The 22,229-nt window shown below is 40.5% G+C and overlaps 1 protein-coding gene across 2 annotated transcripts in view; it reads left to right on the top strand.

Annotated features, from left to right (window-relative positions):
- Positions 1 to 22,229, top strand: part of LOC6505343 (43 kDa receptor-associated protein of the synapse) — a 566,987-nt gene that overhangs the window by 76,157 nt on the left and 468,601 nt on the right. The gene's annotated exons all lie outside the window — the stretch shown is intronic.

The following is a 22,229-nucleotide window of genomic DNA, read 5'->3' as shown; positions in this document are numbered from 1 at the left end:
TGTCGGGTGCGCTGCTGAGGACGGCGTCCGGAGCTACAAGGCGGGCAGTGAACAAATTGTGCCGCGTGCCCCTTCATGATGCTGTTGAAAGCTCATCTTCCAACGGGGGGAGTACGTCGGGTCAAGCAGCCGCCGGAAAGAAATTAGCCCGGCAATAATTTATTGACGTGACCTCACTTTCTTTTACATTTATGTTCGCGTCGCCCGCTCTATTCTCGTCGCCCGCTCTCGTGCATTCGATCGGCCACTTGCATCTGCCGTCATGCGCTAGGGTTTGTCTCGATCTCTCGCGGGATCTCTCGGTCGCTCCGCAGCATCAAGCATTGAGCCGCGCTCCCGCGTCATTATTTTAATTCGGTCGTCAACCTTACTCAGTCACATATGTACATATATCAATTGTCGAAACCCCAAAATAATTAAATAAATTGTAATAATATCTATATATCGAACTGTGCTAGAAAACAAAAAATAAAGCTCCCGAAAACGCTCGGTAACTAAACAGAGAATAAAAAAATATGTGTATCAATTTTTCCTTAGTCACAAATTAAGCTCCGAAGCATACACACGGTGTTCTGATTTTGTCGCTTCGAATTCTGCCGCTCAAGAGGTTATGGGCCCAGCCACTGGAGAATTCATGTTATTTGGTTTGTGACTCCCTTTTAAAAACAATGAGTGCTCTTTATCAAATTGATAAGTTAGAGGAGACGAACTATGACACATGGAAAATACAAATGCGATCTGTATTGGTGCATTCCGGTTTGTGGAGTGTTACGTATGGAGAGCTAAATGAACGAATGTTCCAGAAGGACAACAGTTTGCGGCCATGGATAGTAAGGCGTTGGCAAAAATAACATTGAGTGTAAAGTCATCTCAATTGGCCTACATCAAGAATTGCTTGAATGTGGAGGCATGGACCAAGTTGAAGGAGGTTCATCAACCAAGCGGACCTGTACGAAAGGTACAGTTATACAAGAAACTGCTTAATAAACGGATGGAGCAAGGGCGGAGCATGACGACCTACATAAGTGAATTTGTGGAAATTCTGGATGGTCTAACTGGAGTTGGAATAGAGCTAAACGATGAATTTCGCACTATCGTTTTGCTATCAAGCCTTCCAAAGCAATTTGAACATTTCGTGGTCGCTATGGAGATACGAGATAAGTTGCCTTCGTTCGAAGTTCTCACCATAAAGTTAAAGGAGGAGAGCGAAAGAAAAGGAATAGCAGATGAACGAGTCGACACTAAGGTATTCGCTGCAACGCAGAAGCACAACTCACAGACGAAAACCTATGGGCAAAAGAAACGAAAAAATATCGTTTGCTTCAAGTGTGGTGAACAAGGGCACCAAGGGTGATGCTGTGACGATCAATCTGGAGGAACTGGAGGAGGCCCGCCAGGAGCAGGGACCCGGAGATGCAGAAATCGTTTCTGACTTATCCATTGACGCCGGCAGCTCCGATGAGAGCACAGATCAGTACGAGAGTGCCGAAGAAAATGGTGAGCATGTCGTGGAGGAGTCACGCAAGTGGGTGTTCAACGTGAAGCGTGATAAAGATGGCAAAATAGAACGTTTCAAGGCTCGACTGGTAGTGAAAGGCAGTTTGGCGTAAATTACTAAGAATCATTTTCGCCGGTATACCGATTGGAGAGTGTGCGCTCTATTATAGCACTGGCGACGGTGCACAGTCAACACCTTTATCAAATGGGTGTATGCACCGCGTATCCTAACAGCGATCTGAGTGAGACGGTCTACATGAAGCAGCCGGATGGGTACTCAGATGAAACAAATACTGACAAGGTATTGCTTCTAAAAATAGCAATATATGGCTTGAAACTAAAAACATCACAGCAAACTAAGACAGATTGTCACTATTCGAGACAGCGCTCTCAACGTCACAAACCAAGAAACCCCAGCAGTGGACACAAATAATGCAGGAAGAACAAATTGCGAATATTGAAGCCGCCATAACTGGCGCACTTCAAAAGCAACAGAAACTATTTGATAGGAAATTAGCCGCAGTTATAAAAGAGTTGAACTCACTTAAATGTAGAGATACCATACCAAAAATTAGTTAACGCTTGAAACGCTTGAATGAAAAAATCGCCTTTGCGGCCCCTTTCGCCCGACACAATAAAGAGAAAACACATAAGCCGAACATCCAGCGGCAAACAGGTTGGAAAAATCCCCAAACCCACTACGAACAGGGGCGATAAAAAAACCCCTAATTTCATTAGGACCCAAAAGGGAACCAACAACCAAAATGGTTCTTTTAAACAAAGACCCTACAACACTCAGGATCAGCCAGCTCCAGAGCCAATGGAGGTTGACACCTCTTCCAGGTTTAGACAGCCCACAACATGGCAAAAGGGGCAGTCAGAGCGATTCCAAAAAAAAATGAACCTCATGCCGGAAGAAAACACCGACGACGAAGACTATGACTCTGTAGCACAAGCCTATGCTACTGAAATAGAAGATGAGTTGGATGCAGAAGACTCCTGTAATTTTTTTAGGATAAAATCCCTGCTCTCTTACATCACACGTACGGTAGCAGGAAAGGAAATAAAACTACTTTTAGACACAGGTACTTATAAAAATTACATTACTCCAATCCCGGGGATGAAAGGCATCGTGGCAGCCGAGAAACCCTTCACGGTGAAGTTGATCCATGGCTTCACCAAAATAGACAAAAAATGTCTAGTTTCGGTGATTCACGTAGAAACACCCTTTTTCATACTAAGTAACCTCAATGACTTTGACGGCATTATCGGGCTCGACTTGCTTAAACAAGTGAATGCGAAACTCGATTTTGCCGGAAATATTCTGCACACAAGCAATGTAAATGAAAATATCAGATTCACTAAGGCAGAAAACGTAAATTTTATTAAAATTGATGATGAGGACGTTCCCCTGGCAATAAAAGCCTCCTTTGATAAAATGATTGTAAAAAATCATAAAGCCTTCGCCGAACCGGACGAAGCGCTGCCATTTAATATAAACACTATAGCCACAATTAAAATTGATGGGGAACCGGTGTACTCTAGGTCCTACCCACACCCCATGGGTGTAACCGAATTCGTCAATGCAGAGGTTAAAAAACTTCTTGCGGACGGCGTAATAAGGCCCCATCCAAGTCCCCATATAACAACCCCACCTGGGTTATAGATAAAAAGGGAACAGACCCAAACGGGGCTAAGAGAAAGCGTTAGGTTATAGACTTCAGGAAGCTAAACCAAAGAACCGTGGATGATAGATATCCTATCCCTACAATTTCGACAATAATGTCGAACATGGGCGAGTCACAATTGTTCACAACGCAAGACCTCAAATTAAGCTTTCATCAAATAGAGCTGGCGGAAAAAGACAGGGAAAAAACTGCCTTTTCTATAAACAATGGCAAATATGAGTTTTGTAGAATGCCACTCGGACTTAAAAATGCTCCGAGCATCTTTCAAAGGGCTATCGCTGACGTTCTAAGAGAGAGAATCTCTTAGTTATGTTACGTGTATGTATATGACGTCATAATTTTCGCAAAAACAAAAGAAGACCACGTAAAGGACGTGGATTGGGTCTTAACAAAACTCTTAGAAGGAGGCATGAGAGTATCCCAGGAAAAGTCAAAATTCTTTAAAAAGAGCGTTGAATAAAGCCTTGGGGATCATAGTGTCGCAAGAGGGACTCCGAACTTCACCCGAAAAGGTAGAAGCCATTAAGAAATTTCCCCCACCAAAAACACTCTTCGACCTCAGATCATTTCTGGGGTTAGGAAGCTACTACTAGTGTAGGTGTTTCATTAAAAACTTCGCGACAATCGCAAGGCCCCTAACAAATATTCTTAAGGGAGAAAATGGCAAAGTCAGCAAATATCAATCAAGAAAGACTTGGGGCGGTACTATCCCAAGATGGCCGCCCAATCACAATGATATCACGTAAACTACGTGACAACGAAAAAAATTACGCAACCAACGAGCGAGAGCTTCTCGCCATTGTTTGGGGACTAAATAAACTCCGAAATTACCTTTACGGAGTAAAATATTTGCGGATCTTTTTAGGCCACCAACCACTCACCTTTGCCGTCTCAGAAAAAAACCATAACGCGAAATTGAAGCGCTCGAAGGGGATTATTGACGATCATGGCGCAAAGTTCATGTATAAACCAGGCAAGGAAAATCTCGTGGCGGACGCGTTGTCTCGCCTGAACATAAACGTCCTAGAAGACGTTCCAGAATCAGATGTAGCCACCATTCATAGCGAACAATCCCATAGCGAAGACATACACTATCGATTCCACCGACAACCCAGTAAACTGTTTTTGAAATTAAATAATAATTGAGGATGGAAACAGTTTTTCAGTGGAAACGTTAATCTTGTTTAAAAGCAAGGTGAGGCACATAATTAGAACCCCCAATCGGGAGAACCTGCTAAAAGCATTACAGGAAGTGGTAAACGCTGAAGTAGTAAACGCAATATATTGCACCCTACCAACCTTGGCATTTATCTACCACCGACTAATAGAGTCCTTCCCTAGCAGCACAGGAAAATGTAAAGCAAATTTTCCCAAAAATGCTTAGCAAAAATGGTTAGCAACGGAAATTACGTCGAACTGCAGAACCAGTTCCATGGCAAAATACAAACCCCATCCATCTAAGCAGGTGGTAGCAGAAACACCAATACCTTCTTCTGTGGGGGAAATCCTACACATTGATATTTTCTCAACAGACGGAACCCTTTTCCTTACATACGTCGATAAATTTTCAAAATTCGCCGCAGTGCAAACCATCGCATCGAGGGCTATTGTGGACATAAAAGCCCCACACATTATAAATTTCTTCCCAAAAACAAAAACAATCTACTGCGATAATAAAAAATCACTAAATTCCGAGACCATTAAATCAATTTTGCTAAATCACTTCAATATCACCATTTGGTCCACAAGGACACTATACGCTAATAACCCTCGCTAGACTCCTCACCTTTTTATAAACTTTATATTTTTTATTCATTTATATCTTTCTAGGATAGAAAAATACATTTTAGTGTGGGCACTAACGGCTGCTAGAACGGATGCAACGGTGAAATTGAATGACTATACGAACGCAGACTATATCCCCATAGAGGACGGTGACATTGTAGTTTGGGAGTCTTACGGATACTTACAACACGCGACGAACACGACAACTTACGAGGTCTACGCTGACCAGACCGAAACGTTGACAAGAAGATTTACTGACGACCAAAGGATATCGGTTATAATGACAGAACTCACACACATTCGCAAGTTAGTAACAACCCTAAAAAACCCAACCCTAAAAACTTAATAGGGGCAGCTTTAAAAGTTATTGCAGGCACACCCGACTTTAATTAAAAATCGTAAAATTAAATATCGTAAGTCCGGCCATTCTAAATAGCTCTGACATTGGCGAATTTAAAGACCAGCGGCCTATTAACATTAGTTTAATAAAAATATTAGAAAAAAAAATAAAAATAAAAATAAAAATTAGAATAAAAATATTAGTATAGTATATTAAATTTCCTAACCCTAAACTCGTATGTAAGAAGATAACGGTCTATCCGGCTGAGCACCACAACAAGATCCTAGACTTCGAAAGTGGAAACCTTTTCGCTGAATGCCAAAGCCGAAACATCAACATCGGGTTTTACGACGGTTGGCGCCACCATCTGCAGGGAGCTCCGAAATGGCACTTGTGCAGTTACGGTTGTAGGCACGGCACCCTCATAGTAAACGACGCCAACATGACCATAACCGACGACCAGGGAAGGGACCAAAAAATATCTGGAACCTACTAGGTAACCTATTCTGACAAGATAGGCCTCAACGGAACTTGGTTCGTAAACCAGCTGGGAAGGTTGATGAAAAGGCCAGCTGTGTCGGCCATGACCGTGGTCAACATTAAGTCACACCAAAACCGGCTAAGTCTCCCATTTCTTCATGAGCTGAGTCACGAGCACCACATCGGGACCCTTAGAGAAGAACTTACCTTGGGTTCCATCCTCAGCAACTCCCTCACCCTACTCGCCTTCTTCCTACCAGGCTCTACATTTGGCTCGGCTAGACCGGGGGTCACCTCGAATCAGAAACTAGTGAGATGGTGGAACTAGCGAGTCACCGGGACGGCGACCACTTAAAGGGAGGAGAAGTTGACACACCCAGTTCCCACAAAGAGAAACTGCCAAACGCACTTTTAGCGGCGCACTTAGCTGCGACCAGGCAAAGGCTTCAAGCTGCAGCCGGATCCGACCCTTAAGTTAGTCAAAAATCTGTACTCCACGACCATAGTTGTGCTAATGAATTATTAACAAATTAATAATTGTAATCCAACTTTAACCTTTACCAACATTGCAACTCCCACAATGGATTCCTCTTTCGGTTAAATAATTCGATATGCCAAATTACATAAGGATCGGCTTCGTTCTAATTTCCCATTCATTCTAATGAATGTTATGAAAACTTTATCATATTTCCTCCAAAAATCTTACACTGGATGACTTTCTATCTATCAAATTTTTGTCTTTCTATTCTACGAGTTTTGTTTTAAAACATAATGTCACAAACGCTTTTAAATCGGGATATAATCGGGAGTCCGCAAGTTCGAATCTCTAAGGACCAGTGCTATTTGTCCTTTTTGGTAACGACTTACCTTAAGAAAGTCTTAAGAAATGTTATTATATTTGTGTATGCTGATAATATAAATTTGTGTTTTTCTCTCTCCGACCATTTTTTTCACAGATACTTGCAATTAGACCTTGATTTAGTCTGTTTTTGGTGTTTTAAAAATCTCCCCTTACTAACTAACTCCCCTTACTAGCTCAAAGTATTATATAAAGCTCCGACGTTTAATTGCAGTATACCCCATACCGTCTTGTAATGGCATGGGAATCACGTCTTAGATCGTGTTTCCTTTATAATCGACCTTGAGGACCTTTTTAACCAGAAGTTTTCCTATTTATATTACATATTTCATTGACAGTGAATAGAGTTTGTCAAAGGAAGTTTGATGATCCTTTAACCACAAAGACTCTATATGTCCTTCTGGTTCATCCCATCCTAGAATTCTGTTGATACGTTTAGTTCATAAAAAAAGTATAGAATCAGTTCAAAAGCAGTTTCTTTTATTTGCATTTAAAAATTTAAAAAGGGCTACTATTAATCGCCTTCCATCACATTGTTGTCGGCTGAAACTATTAAGCCTACCTCCATTAAAGAAACGTCGTACCTGCTGATGCTTATTCTTGCTCAGGTTAAATCTTAAGTACTCAGGGAACAACTATTGTTTCCAGTGCATAACTGTGTAACTGTAGGTATGTCCTATGCCCGCCCCTTTGACTACCGATTTCCAGTCTAATTTCCTCGAAATTTTTCTTTATCTTGTTATTTGTAAAAATAAAATTTTTTGTTGTATTATATTTAATCATTTAAAAAAACTACTTGACAAGGTAAAGTACCGGTGCCGAACCTCCATGCGAAACCCAAAATATCTGATATCAATTTTAGTGACGAAAATATGCTATATAGGTGTACAAAATTGCATATAAAAAATATTCTAGTATGGCACGTGACTGATTTTTTGTTTGTTTTTCTTGCACGTGCCGAACAAGAATATTTTTTATATGCAATTTTGTACACCTATATAGCATATTTTCGTCACTAAAATTGATATCAGATATTTTGGGTTTCGCATGCAGGTTCGTCACCGGTACTTTACCTCGTCAAGAGGTTTTTTTTATATGATATCAGTTGTTTTTTTGTATATATTGATCTTCATTTATTTAAAATAGAACACATAATATATGGAATATGTATATATAGAAGTAACCTCTGGACTGGCGATTCACACAGTTAGCAATACTTTAATTTTAAGGATAAACACCAAAAGATTTTGACATTTAAGAAGGTGGAATAATTAAAAACCTTTCCAAAGACGTAAAGAATTTTTCGATAGCTTCAGTGGTTTCGAAGTTTTACGTATTTTTAATTTAAAAGGTTTTGGAATTTTGTTAGGTTAAAAATTTTAATTAAAAATTTGCCCAAAAATGTATTTAAAATCCAAAATTGTTTCGTAGTTTTGGGAAACCAAATTGTCCTTATGAGACTTTTACTATATAAAAAATTATAAAAAAAACAAGAAAGGACAGCTAACTTCGGGCGGAGCCGAAGTTGATATACCCTTGCAGTTATGCCAATTCCAATCGTTCAGTTATATGGCAGCTATAGGATATAGTAGGCCGATCCTTATGAAATTTGGCAAATCAGATTATTTTGTCTATAATAAAATCTGTACCAAGTCCCATCTTTCTAACTTAAAAAACATTCCACAGCATAAACATATGACAGCTTTAGAAAATAGTCGGCCGATCCATATGAATTTTGCACATAAGATGTTTTGACCAAATTTAACATGTGTGGAAAGTCCAAACCCTCCAATTTAAAAAACACCAATATTAGGCATTTCCGATGAATCAGTTACGTGGCAGCTATAGGATATAGTCGGCCAATCCTTATCAAAATTTGTCAGATCGGATAATTTTTCACAAAGTGGGATGCATAGAAAGTCCCATACTTCTTACTTTAAAAAAAAAAAACAAGTTATGGCATATCCGACCAATCATATAATAAACATGTATTACAGTAAAGCAGTGTTTTATTTATATGCATTTTATGTTCAGTGGGGGCATATGCATATAAACCTTTTTATACCCTTGCAGAGGGTATTATAATTTTGGACAAAAGTGTGCAACGCAGTGAAGGAGACATCTCCGACCCTATAAAGTATATATATTCTTGATCAGGATCACCTCCTGAGTCGATATGAGCATGTCCGTCTGTCTGTCTGTCTGTCGGTTTCTACGCAAAATAGTCTCTCAGTTTTAGAGCTATCGAGTTGAAACTTTGCACACATCCTTTTTTTCCTTCCAGGTAGTATATAAGTCGAAACGGCCGGGATCGGTCGACTATATCCTATAGCTGCCATATAACTGATTGATCGGAAATGCCATAACTTTGCTATTTTTTAAGTTAGAGGGTTGTGACTTTCCACACATGTTATATTTGGCCAAAATATCTTATGTACAAAATTTCATAAGGATCGGCGGACTATATCCTATAGCTGTCATAGAACGATCGGAATTGGCATAACTTTGGTGTTTTTTAAGTTAGAAAGATGGGACTTGGTACAGATTACTCTTTGGGCAAAATAATTCAATATGCCAAATTTCATAAGGATCAGCCGACTATATACGATCCGCTATATATCGAATAATATAAGTTGCGTGGCGCCACCTAGCGGACTGCGACTCAACTGCAAGGGTATATCAACTTCGGCTCCGCCCGAGGTTAGCTTTCCTTTTTTGTTACTCGTAAAATTGTGCATTTGTGAGTCTTCTCATTAAGACATGAGACACTGAAAGACAAAGCAGAATTACATCAAAATTTGCCCTTAAGCAACAAAGTTCGAGGTTGGCCGAGTGGAGAGCGTCGTGGTTCCTTAAACGGAGGGCCTGGGTTCGAGTCCTAGTTGAGTCAATGTATTTATGTTTTACTTTTTAAGCCCTTTTTTATTTGGATTTTATTTTTAAATAACACACATATGTATAAGTAAATGCAAGCTTCACAGGAGGCTGGACTTCTGAATGAAATGTCGGATCGGGTCGATTGAGGAACCAATCGACGCGTTAAATACGTTCTACGCTCTAGAATGCGAATATATTCTAACTGGGGACTAAAATGTGTCCACCATCCCAACTTAAGTGATAAAAAATTTTTTTACTTTCACCCTAATTTCTCCCAAACCAAATAACTTTTGGAATATGTTTCGACAAAAATTTTTTAATTGAAACAATATCTTTCGATTGGTATATAATTCATTTAGATCGGTTGCCGCCAAGGCATGCAGGTCGTCACGTCGTGGACTTCCGTCCACAGTGATCATTATTCCACGAGGTGACGACCTGCATGCCTAGGCGTGCGCGAGGAAACTGTATATATAGCCGAAGAATTAAAAATTTTCTGTAGGCATCCAATCTGAATGAATTATACAACAATCGAAAGGTATTGTTTTAATTAGATAATTTTTGTCCAAAAATTTTCCAAAAGTCGTTTGGTTTAGGAGAAATAAGTACATTCTATTCCTAAATACGCGTTTATTGGTACTATTGGTACCTCAACCGACCCGATCTGACATTTCTTTCAGAAGTTATTCAAGAAATTAAAGAAAATTGTTACTGCTTTTTACAAATGAAGGCAGTTTGACTGTTTGTCTGGTTGTCTGTTTGCACTATTTTTTTCTTGGCAATCCTGAAAAAAATTTGAGATGTTTTTTACTCTAATATAAGCAACTATTATTCTAAAACTTTTTGAAATACCTTAAGTTTACGTTAAAAAATTAAAAAAAGTTGTTGTTTAAAAATTACGCCGTTGAAAAGGTCTTTTAAATATCTATTTCACTTTTTTAAGACCAAACGTCTTAACAGTTGAAAAAAACAAGAAAGGAAAGCTAACTTCGGGCGGAGCCGAAGTTGATATACCCTTGCAGTTGAGTCGCAGTCCGCTAGGTGGCGCCACGCATCTTATATTATTAGATATATAGCGGATCGTATATAGTCGGCTTATGAAATTTGGCATATTGAATTAGTTTGCCCAAAGAGGAATCCAATGAAACTCCCATCCTTCTAACTTGAAAAACAACCAAGTTATGGCATTTCCGATCAATCAGTTATATGGCAGCTATAGGATATAGACGGCCGATCCTTACGAAATTTGGCAGATCGTATAAGTTTGCCCAAATTACAATGCATAGAAAGTCCCATCCTTCTAACTTGAAAAACAACGAGTTATGGCATTTCCGATCAATCAGTTATATGGCAGCTATAGGATATAGTCGCCCGATCCCGGCCGTTCCGACTGCAAGGAAAGAAGGGTGTGTGCAAAGTTTCAACTCGATAGATTTAAAACTGAGAAACTAGTTTGCGTAGAAACAGACAGACGGACAGACGGACAGACGGACATGCTCATATCGACTCAGGAGGTGATCCTGATCAAGAATATATATACTTTATAGGGTCGGAGATGTCTCCTTCACTACGTTGCACACTTTTGTCCAAAATTATAATACCCTCTGCAAGGGTATAAAAATACACTGAAAATAAATTTTATTATTTTTTTAAGAAAAGAGAATTTCCCGAATGGGATTGCTGTGATCAGCATGGAAAATTTGGGTACCAATTCGGATGCTTAAAAAGGGGAGCCGCAGTGGCGTGATTCTAGCGGATGTTTAGTCTAACGTTGTTTTTGCCGTGGCCGGCTCAATAGGGGCTCAATAGTCAGCTTTCTCGCAACATTCTAGTCAGCGTACAAAGTTGCACTCTTGTGACATAGTTTCACTCTTGCGACATATCCGGGTGTAGTTGAACGCACAACACTTGAATGTCGAGTAGTGCTTATGCTTAGGATTTGGCGACCCGCAGATCAATTGGCAGAATGGTGAGCTGTTGACGTCATCGACGTATCCAAGTGAAGGTCGATATCCAGTTACTGTTATGTTGGTCAGCACTGGTGGTAAGGCGATTGGGTGATTTGCGGAATAGGCGGTGAATTTTTTGTCCCGGACTATGATGATTTCGTTGTTAAACTGGACAACGTACGTTCCTTCCAGTTGGTAGTCTCTTTCGGATGTCGCTATTGATCCATTATAGTTGGAGAGGAATAATGTCCCATCCTTGACCAACTGCACGACCTCTTCATTGCTCCGAAGGTATGAGCAGGATGCATGGCCACCCCTCACTAGACGTGGAATGCATGAGTTTTCCTCTAGAGCCATTAAATCCTTTAGTGGGCAGACTGTGATGATGCCGATGGAGGAACAGCTGCCCACTACTGCATATGTCTCTTCTCCGTTTAGTGTGAGCTTCTAGTGTTCGAGCACTATTTGTTTCCCGCCTGATACCGTTGGATACAGGTGTACAAGTTCGTATCTCCTATTAGATACCTTGGGCAGGGCTAAGATATACAGTAATGTCGTGACATTGGAGAGTACGGTTGGCCGTACTATATCTGGAAATCTTTCCACCTGGCCGTTGAATTCGCTCTTTTGAATAGGGGTATGATATAGTTCGATCTCCAATGTTCCGTGGTAGCTTAGTACCATTGGGTAAAGGAGACCCCTTTCGTTGTCTGACACTATCATTCTAGGCACCGTAAAGTAATGTAGGGCCTCTAGCAGTGTTTCGCGGAAGTGAATTGATGCCTTGGATTGTAGGCGAAAGAGATTGGCGAATTTTGTAAAATTTGTCGATACCACTTAGATAAACGCGTTTTTCTTAGGTGAACACGTCGATATGCAATATTTCACATGGGATGGGTCTCGGTTGCAATTCTGGTTTATTGGGATGACGCTCATATTTGAATTGTTTGCAGCAGTCGCACGATGACAACTGATCACAAATCGTACTTGTCATTCTGGGAAAATAGAATTTCTCAAGAATTTGGATGGTGACTTCTTTCGAACCTCTGTGGGCCCTGCGATGTTTCCTTTCTATTGCCTCAGAAATCTGCTCTGAATCGGACAAATCCTTTACCAATCTCTGCGTTATTCGAATTTTATACAGCTTAAAATTCTCAAAGCATGTAGATTGGAAGAATGGGAGGTAAGTTTCGGCAATCTTTACTTCATTAATTATGGAAGGTTCTAAATATTTTCCGAGTATATTTACTAAATCGGACATAGTCTCGTCGTTAAGTGGAATTAAGTGACGGACATAACCAACATGTGGGTGCTCACATGAGTACTCAAGTTGGTTTTCATAAAAAACCAGTTGATTCCTAAACGTATTGATTGGTATTTCCACATGTGGTATCAGTTGGGAAGCATCCTCAAGCGCGCTGTGAAGGGTGGCCAAAGTGTCAGTTTCAGAGGCAGTGCACGTAGTTGACCCGAGGTAGTGAACTTGCGTCGTGATACGCAAAAGAGCGTCAGCGACGACGTTGGATCTACCGGGCTTATACAAAAATGTGCAGCCATATTCTTCAATTCGCGACTTTCATCGCATTGAAGTTGAGAATGCCCAACGCGAACATAAGTGGTTGGTGATCGGTGTATACTTTGATTGACCCTGCACCACAGATATAAGATCTAAGATTATCTAATGCTCATACTTTCGCGAGCATTTCTTTTTCTATGGTAGCGTAACTTTCTTCAGTTTCTGTCAGTGAACGAGAAATACGCTATTGGTCGATCCTTGCCCTGGTCGTCTTGGGACAGAACAGCACCTATGGCATAGTCCGACGCATCAGTGGTCAGATGGAATGGTTTATTAAAATCGGGGATGGCTAGGACTTCAGAGGAGGCAAGAATCACCTTGAGGTCACTAAAGGCCTGTAAAGCCACGTCATCTAGCTCGATCGGAATTTTCCTAGATTGTGATGCTTTAATTTTGGCGAACTCTCCTCGTGTCAAATTCATCAATGGCTTTGCAACTTTCGCATAGTCCTGAACGAATTTCCTATAATATGAGGTCATTTCAAGAAAACTTTTCAGTTCTTTCATGTTAGCAGGGGGCTTCATATCGGTTATTGCTTTCACCTTCTGGACGTTTGCTTTAATGCCGTCCTGCGTAACAATGTAGCCTAAGAATTTGACTTGTGTGGAGAGGAAACGTGTTTTTTCATGGAGTTTGGCCTTCCAAGGATTTTGGAAGACCGCACTCAAATTGTTCGAATGACTCTGATAGTCTTCGCCGAAAACAATAATGTCGTCGATGTAGACGTAGCAGATCTTTCCGATGTGTTCTCTTAAATCATCGTCAATCATCCGCTGGAAGATTGCCGGGGCATTTTTTAGGCCAAATGGTAGACGAAGGAATTCGTTTTTTCCATTGAGGGTGGAGAAAGCATTAGGACATTAGGAATGTATTTTTCCTTCATGTGGATTTGGTGGAAGCCAGACGTTAGATCAATCGTCGTGAAATATTTGAATTTCCCAAGGCAAGCCACAGTAGAATTTATATCTGGTATGGGGTAAGTATCGGATATCGTAACCGCGTTCCGGCGCTTGAAGTCAATGACCATGCGATACTGTTTTTTACCATTTGGTTTCTTTTTTTTTGGGACAATCCAAAGCGGAGAGTTATATGGGCTGACAGATGGTCTTATTATTCCTCCGTCTAAGAGTTCCTGTATTTGCCTTTCAACATCCCCCCTCATGTTCGTGAGTATGGTAACTCCGAGTGAAAATGGGGTCTTGAGTTTTAGTAAGTATTTCGGCCTTAACAGTTGTATTTACCGCTTCCCCTGACGAAAGTGGCTCAAAAATTGATGCAAATTCTTTAAGTAGATCGTCCAGCGCTCGTTTGGTGTCGTCTTCACGATCGCCACCAATCAGGGCATGGACATTGGAGGAATATCTTGCCAGGAGGGGTAGTTGGATACCAGGGGATATTAACAGAAGATCGTTTTTCCGATCAATTAAGGCCGTCGAAGGAATTCAGGCCAGGGAGGACGTAGAAGGTGGTAATCGAGTTATTGCCGATGGGCTCAAAGAATCGTCCTACAAAGCAACGCGTGATTTTAACATTGCCAGCAGCAGATTCAACGTAAAAGGCAGTAGGTAATGGGGTGGAGCCGGCGGAGTGTTTTTGGCTAACAAAGTTCTTACTCGCGCCGGTGGCGATAAGAAACCTTAACTTGTTGCCATTCCTCGTGTTGTATTCTATGTATGGCACGCCGGATAGGCGTCCGTCATAAAATTACCTCGTCGCTAGCGTACTCGTTGTCGGCCTTATGGTGTGGAACATTATACTCGAGGCTCGTGTCGGGGGCGCTCACCGCTTCGTCTTCGTAAGCAGTCTGACAAGCGGAATTTTTTGCGTTGTGCTTTCCTGAATGGATACAAACCGGGCGAAGTATTTAGGGACCTATCATCAGAGTCGTTTCCACGGCGTACGCCAAAGCCGGACTGATAAGACTGGCCAGACCGGTTTGACTCCATCTTAGTGGCTGGTCGTGGTCCTTGGAATCTATTAAAACCTCGCGAGTTACCGGATGAGCTATCGTTAAAGTTCATGCCCGCTGGTGCCCTTATTGGTGGTTGAAACGAAGACGAATACCGTGGGGATGCTATTGGAGGCGCATAGCGTGATGCGCTTGTTGGGTGACGCGGTTGAAGAAATGGGGTGAACCTATTCGTGTGTTCCATACGTGTATTTCCCCTGACCGATACGTTCTGCAGCTCTAGGCAAAAGGTATACGCTTCTGGCAAATTTTTCGGTCCCCGGATAATCAGTAACTTAGACGCATTCTCTGATTGTTTTAGATTGTTCAGAATCAAGGAAAAGTGCTTATTGACCTCGTTATAGAATTGTTCCTGAGTTCTACCTGCTTGTGTCAATTGGCTTAGTTGGTATTCGAGGTATTCGGACGTCTTGCTTGTCGGCGTAGTGAAGCGAGAGAACCCGCTTAATTTATACTTCTTGCCACTCGCGAATATGCTCACAGTGGTTCTCTTTATTTCTTTATGTACGGCAATATTTTAACACTTGCGGATATGCCAGTGACAGACCACCGCGTAATTGCGTTTCTTTCTTTTTATAACACAACACAAACCCTATATATATAATATTTTTTGATTATAATTCTTGGCACTCGCGAATGTCTTCGCGGAGGTTCTCTTATTTTTTTATATGAAGCCATATTTTAGCACTCGCGGATATGCCATGGTATGCAATTGCTTCATTATTTTTATCACAACACAGATTTTACTTTTATTCTTTGTTTCATTATGCTTTCCTTTTACTATTGTACTCTTTATTTTTCCTATTTTCTTTTGTTTATTTTAAGGAAAATCTTTGCTACTTTATTTTTATATTTTTACCTATTCCTATCTATTTTTCCCTTTTTTTTTTATTTTGAGAAAAATCTTCGTTACTTTACTTTTGCACTTTTATACTTTTCTCTATCCATTTTTTCTTCTTCTTTTTCTTTTTTTTTATTTTGAGAAAGATTTTTACACTTTCATACCTTTTTCTATTTATTTTTTCTTTTTATCTTTTTTTTTTTAATTTGAGAAAGATCTTTACACTTTCATACTTTTTCCTATCCATTTTTCCTTCTTTTTTTTTGTTTTGGGAAAACATTTTATTAACACCCATAATTCACATTCACTCTACTTATCTGCTCGGGCGCCAGTTAAGGTGTCCATCCTTATGATGAGTAGTCGGTTCATGGTTTAATATCGAAGGGAATACAATTTATTATTTAAGTCACTTAAATTAACAATTGATTTGGCAAAGTTCTTAATTAATGAATGAAAAACTAGTTTTTAATATAACAATTGGGAAGTATTTTTAGGAATATTTGGAGAAGTTTCAGCTTGGTGGTTCGGTGATCCAAAATAGACTGACTCAGTTCGATATCGGCCGATCTCCCACTCCAACTCTATGTGTGGTGTCAGCGTGTCCGGTGTCGGCGTGTGTCAAGAGTCAGCGCAACACTCCGGGTGTGTGTCAGCTTTCTCGCAACATTCTAGTTAGCGTACATAGTTGCACTCTTGTGACATAGATTCACTCTTGCGACATATCCGGGTGTAGTTGAACCCACAACACTTGAATGTCGAGTATTGCTTATGCTAAGGATTCGGGTTTAAGAGTCTGGGGTCGAGTTCGAGGCATAGTAGTAGTAGGGGGCGAATAGTGCTGCGCGGGGGGGCTCGACAGAGCCGGGTGATAACTTGTATTATACATCATGTATTTATTTATCATTTATTTATATTTATTTATCATTTATTTATATTTATTTATCATTTATTTATATTTATTTATCATTTATTTATATGAAAACTTCCCCAACCTTTTATTTTAAAGATGACTATTATTTATTATCGAGATTATTTAAGTTGTTTTTAATGGATCCAGCTGGGTATAAAAAGACCTAAAAAATCAAATGATGACCAATAGTTTAGTTGGTGCCCGAGATTGTGCATCTCTAGCTGTTGAGCTATCAGCGTTTTGATAGCGGCCGAATTAATAGGCAAGGTTCAATTTTATAATTCAATTTATTGTGGGTCAATTTAACCCCAAAACAAATTCCGCGGCCGAACCAAAACAATGCCGAATTACAAGAGCATAAAACCTAAGAGCTTGCGCAGAAACTCCACCAAAGCTCCCAAACGGCATGCGCTACAAATACCAATAAAGCGCATGCGAAACTGGGAGACAAAACAGAGAAGAATACACGCTGACAACAACAGCTGCAGCTAAGCATTTTATGATTATTTTAAATGCACTTTTTGGTGGCTGCTTGGCCCAACATCCTCCCCCCATTGAAGGGTGGGCCTTCAATAACACTGTTGGAAGGGGCAGCAGTCACATCATTCCAGTGGTTATTCCGTGGGTTGTCTTTCCTAGTCCAGAAATCACCCAGCCAAATCGAGTATTCTGGGCAATGGGGAGCCCGTGACCTAATTGGATTTGAGTGAAATAGGTCAAAGAATAAGCTGGCTCCAATCAACAGGTCCACTCGCTGCGTTTTGTGGAAGTTAGGGTCAGCTAGATCCATATTGACAGGAATCTTCCAGCGCGAAGCATCTATGTCCTGGCTAGGTTGATAGTCCGTTATATGTGAAGCTACAACAGCCTCAATTTCCACTGAATACGTGCTAAGGCGGGACTTCAAGCACACATTAACGGAAGCTCCATCCGTTTCAAACCCAGCGCCGCCGAAACCGGCAACCGTTGTGGAGCATTTGGAACGGCCAAGCTGAAGTTCATTCGCCAGCCGAGACGAGATGAGGTGCACTTGTGAGCCGGAATCCAATAAAACTCGGCAAGGCAAGAAGGCTCCAGATCGACCACAAACGAGCACATTGGCTGTTGGCAGGAGCACTAGCTCAGCATTGCGATCCTGATTCATAACAGGGTTGATTGAGCGGGATGAGTGCGCACGGCCCCGATGCGACGGGAGACTCGTGCGGGTGAAATCTGCCCGCGATGGTGCAACAGCATATGATGACGGTGATTGCAAGTCGAGCAGCGGGAAGCTGAGCATCCGCGAACGAGATGGCCATCCTCCAGACAAACAAAACACCAAGCCAGACGCCGCACTTCGTCGTACCGTTCCTCAATTGTCAAAGCACTAAACTTTGAACAAGAAGGAAGCTCGTGCACCGAAATACCACACAGGGCGCATAGAGCAGGACGGGCGTTAATAACCATGCATGAAGATCGGTTATTCGAAGATCTACCTCGGCCCACTTGGTTAGCTGGTGGATACGCCACCAAAGAGAAGTCGACGCATTCAAGAGTCCGGCACCTTTGCTCCAAGAATCGTGCCATGGACTCCCAAGACGGAAGGCTGTCGTTGCTTCCGGCGAGAGTGTTTTCCCACTTGGCCTTTGTGGCAGGATCCAACTTCTGAAGGATAATCTGGATAAGCAAACATCCTTGGATCTCGGCAGCTGATCCGGAACTCATAAGAGCACGCATATGCCCATTGAACCGATCCGATAGCTCCCGCAAAGTAGCAACAGACCCTGGCTCGACCACACGAAGCTGCAGGATCTCATTAATGTGAGACTGAAATATTAAACGCCGATTACTAAAACGATTGAGCAATAGGTCAAGGGCCACATCGTAGTTCGCGTCAGTAATTTCCAGAGCTCTCACCGTATCCAAGGCTGACTCGCGCAGGCATGAAATGAGCCACCGGAGCTTTTCCGTTTTTGTTAAGTGGGGATGGCTGCCAATCGTGGTCTTTAAAAGGGCGCAGACATCCGGCCACTCGGCATAGCCGCCGCTGAATGTTGGCATCGGCAACGGTGGCAAGGAGGGGGCTGGCTTGTATGGCATTGGCGATACACTGGCACCGTCGAGAAGTGTGGAATGGGCAGCGATTCTTATGGAGCGCTTGGCAACCTCCACCTGAATTTCCACTTCCACATCAGTCGCCAGCTGCGAGAATCTCCAATACAGATCGCTCCCGATCTCGCTAAAATTAAGCTCCTCCAACTCTTCTTGAAGCGCGGTGAACCGCTCACGCAAACGCTTCTCCACTGACTCCAGCGCCATAATGGAAGAATCCTCAGTCCGCGCCGCAGCCTTCACCTTATAATGCAGCGCCTCCATTTCCTAGCAGGCCACCTGCTGCTTGGCCCAAATGCTTGGCCCAAATTTCAGTCGTTACCTGAAGCCAGAATTATTTTTGAAATTTTATAGTTGACCGAAAAAATTATAAAATCCATTACTTTTTCGTGGATTTTCATCAACGATAGCTGGTTTTTGCCAGTAAAGTGTACGCTTTGAATAAAAAAATTGAACGTAACATATCTTTAAAAGTCATAATTTATGGAAATTCCCAATTCCCCCAGTGATTAACATTTGGTGTTTTTGGTATCTCCTTTGTCAGAATTTAAAATGAACAAGAAAGCAAAGCTAACTTCGGGCGGAGCCAAAGTTGATATACCATTGCAGTTGTGCCATTTCCGATCGTTCAGTTATATGGCGGCTATTGGATATAGTTGGCCGATCCCTATGAAATTTGGCAAATCAGATTATATTGCCCAAAATGGAATCCGTAGAAAGTCCCATCATTCTAGCTTAAAAGACAGCAAAGTTATGCCGATTCCGATCGTTCAGTTATATGGCAGCTATTGGATATAGTCGGCCGATCCTTATGAAATTCGGTAATTCAGATTATTTTTTTAAAAATGGAATCTGTACCAAGTCCCATCCTTCTAACTTCTAACCGATCGATCTATGACAGCTATAGGATATAGTCGGCCGATCCTTATGAAGTTTTGTAGACAAGATATTATGGCCAAATTTAACATGTGCGGAAAGTCTCAACCCTTCAACTTAAAAAACACCAATGTTATGGCATTTCCGATCAATCAGTTAGATGGAAGCTATAGGATATAGTTGACCGATCCCGGCCGTTCCGACTTATATACTACCTGGAAGGAAAAAAGGATGTGTGCAAAGTTTCAACTCGATAGCTCTAAAACTGAGAGACTAGTTTGCGTAGAAACCGACAGACAGACAGACAGACAGACGGACAGACGGACATGCTCATATCGACTCAGGAGGTGATCCTGATCAAGAATATATATACTTTATAGGGTCGGAGATGTCTCCTTACCCTCTGCAAGGGTATAAAAATTAATTATTTATTATAAATAAATGATAAATAAATACATGATGTATAATACATAATACACAATACATAATACAAATGATATTTAATAGAGTTTATATGCAAGCAAAATACATAACGTTGAATGAGAATGAGAAAAAACGTTCGAATAGTAAAAATGCTCAAATTGAGTGATTTACTTAAAAATTTATAAAAATCCATATTTTCTATAGATTTTCATCATCAAGCTTATTTTAGACATTTACTCAAAAAGGTGCAATTTTTTGACATGTTCGAGGCTCTACCGCCTAAAATTTCCAACGAATCGAAAAATTAATAAAATGAAAGTTGAAGCAAACTCAATTACCATTAAAAAATAAAAAAGCTTTACAACTTGAGATGGAGGAATTGTGTTTCAAGTGTAGTAAATTGCTCAATTAGTGCCGAAAATTTCTTGCCGACATCAAGAAAATCATTTCTTGTACATCTTGAAATATCTTATGTACAAAATTTCATAACATTCCAAAAAATTATGGATCGACCGATTATATGCTATAGCTGTCATAGAACGAGCGGAATTGGCATAACTTTTTTGTTTTTTAACTTAGAGACTGAGACTTGATACAGATTCTATTTTGGACAAAATAATTTGATTTGCCAAAATTCATAAAGATTGGCCGACTATATCCTATAACTCCCATATAACTGAACGATCGGATCTTGCATAACTTTGGAGTCTTTTAAGCTAGAATGATGGGACCCTCTACGGATTCCATTTTGGGCAATCTTATCTGTTCTGCCAAAGGATCGGCCGACTATATCCTCTAGCTGCCATATAACTGAACGATCGGAAATGGTAACCTTAACTGCAATGGTATATCAACTTCGGCTCCGCCCGAAGTTAGCTTTCCTTTGTTGTTTTTAAATAGGACTTGGATTTCGTACAACACTTCAGGAGTACAATGAATCCCTGTATTAATATTTGGTTGCAGATATTCTTTAAGGACTGTAACTAAGTTCTCTGGTTGATCATATTTAATGATATGACGTTTATTTTCATATACATTTATCTGTTCACGAATTGTGAAATTTCCTTTTGCTATCAAAAAAAAGGGGTTTTTTGTTTCGCCTATTATGTTACTAAAGCAACTTTCGTCTGAGTGTTGGGTGCCGTAATCCGTGGATTCTACATCTTCTTCTTCCGTAATATTATTTATTTCAACTCGGGACAATGCGTCTGCTACTATGTTGGTAGTACCAGGCTTATACAAGATTTTTGGGCTGAAGCTTTCTAAGTAATTAAACCATCGTTTTAATTCCACATTTGGGTTTTTATCCGAAATTGCATATGAGAGTGGTTGATAGTCCGTATGTATTTCTATTTCTGATAGTCCGTATAAATAGTTTCTGAGGTTTTTTTAAGCCCAAACTATTGCTAAGAGTTCTTTTTTGTTAGTCGCGTAATTTCTTTCAGTTTTAAATACAAGTGATTTGAGAAAGTAATGCTCCTATAGGTAGGTTAGATGCGTCAGTTGTTAATGTAAATTGTTTTTAATAGTCCTGTTGAACTAGTTCTATTTGGCAAATTAGGTGAGTTCATTAAATGCCTGTATTGCAGTCTCATCAAGAGTAATTGAAACATTTTTTGACATCCTCTTGGAAATTTTTCCATTGAAGCCTTCTAACAATCTAGTCAGGTGTTTGGCAATGGTTGCATAGTTTTTTACAAATTTTCTATAATATCTGGTGAGGCTCAAAAAGCTACGCAGCTAATTGATATTTTTGGGAATTGGGTAATTTCATATGGTGTCTATTCTTTTACGGTCAGTTTTAATAAAGTTTTGCGATACTACATATGCTAAAAATAAAGTTTCTAATTTAAATAATTTAGATTTTTCTAATGATATTTTCACATTGGCTTTATGCAAAATATTAATGATTGAATTTAGGTCTTTAAAAATGTTGTTCGAGGGAATGAGAGAAATTAATTATGTCATTCATATAGACATGGCAGTATTTACCAATATGTTCTCAAAGTATTTCGTCCATTGCCCTCTGGAAGATTCGAGGTGCGTTCGTTAACCCGAATGGCATTAT

This window comes from Drosophila ananassae (assembly GCF_017639315.1).
Source record: "Drosophila ananassae strain 14024-0371.13 chromosome 4 unlocalized genomic scaffold, ASM1763931v2 tig00000054, whole genome shotgun sequence".
Taxonomy (NCBI): domain Eukaryota; kingdom Metazoa; phylum Arthropoda; class Insecta; order Diptera; family Drosophilidae; genus Drosophila; species Drosophila ananassae.
The sequence above is the reverse complement of the archived record's forward strand: the minus strand, read 5'-3'. Positions and strand labels throughout refer to the sequence as shown.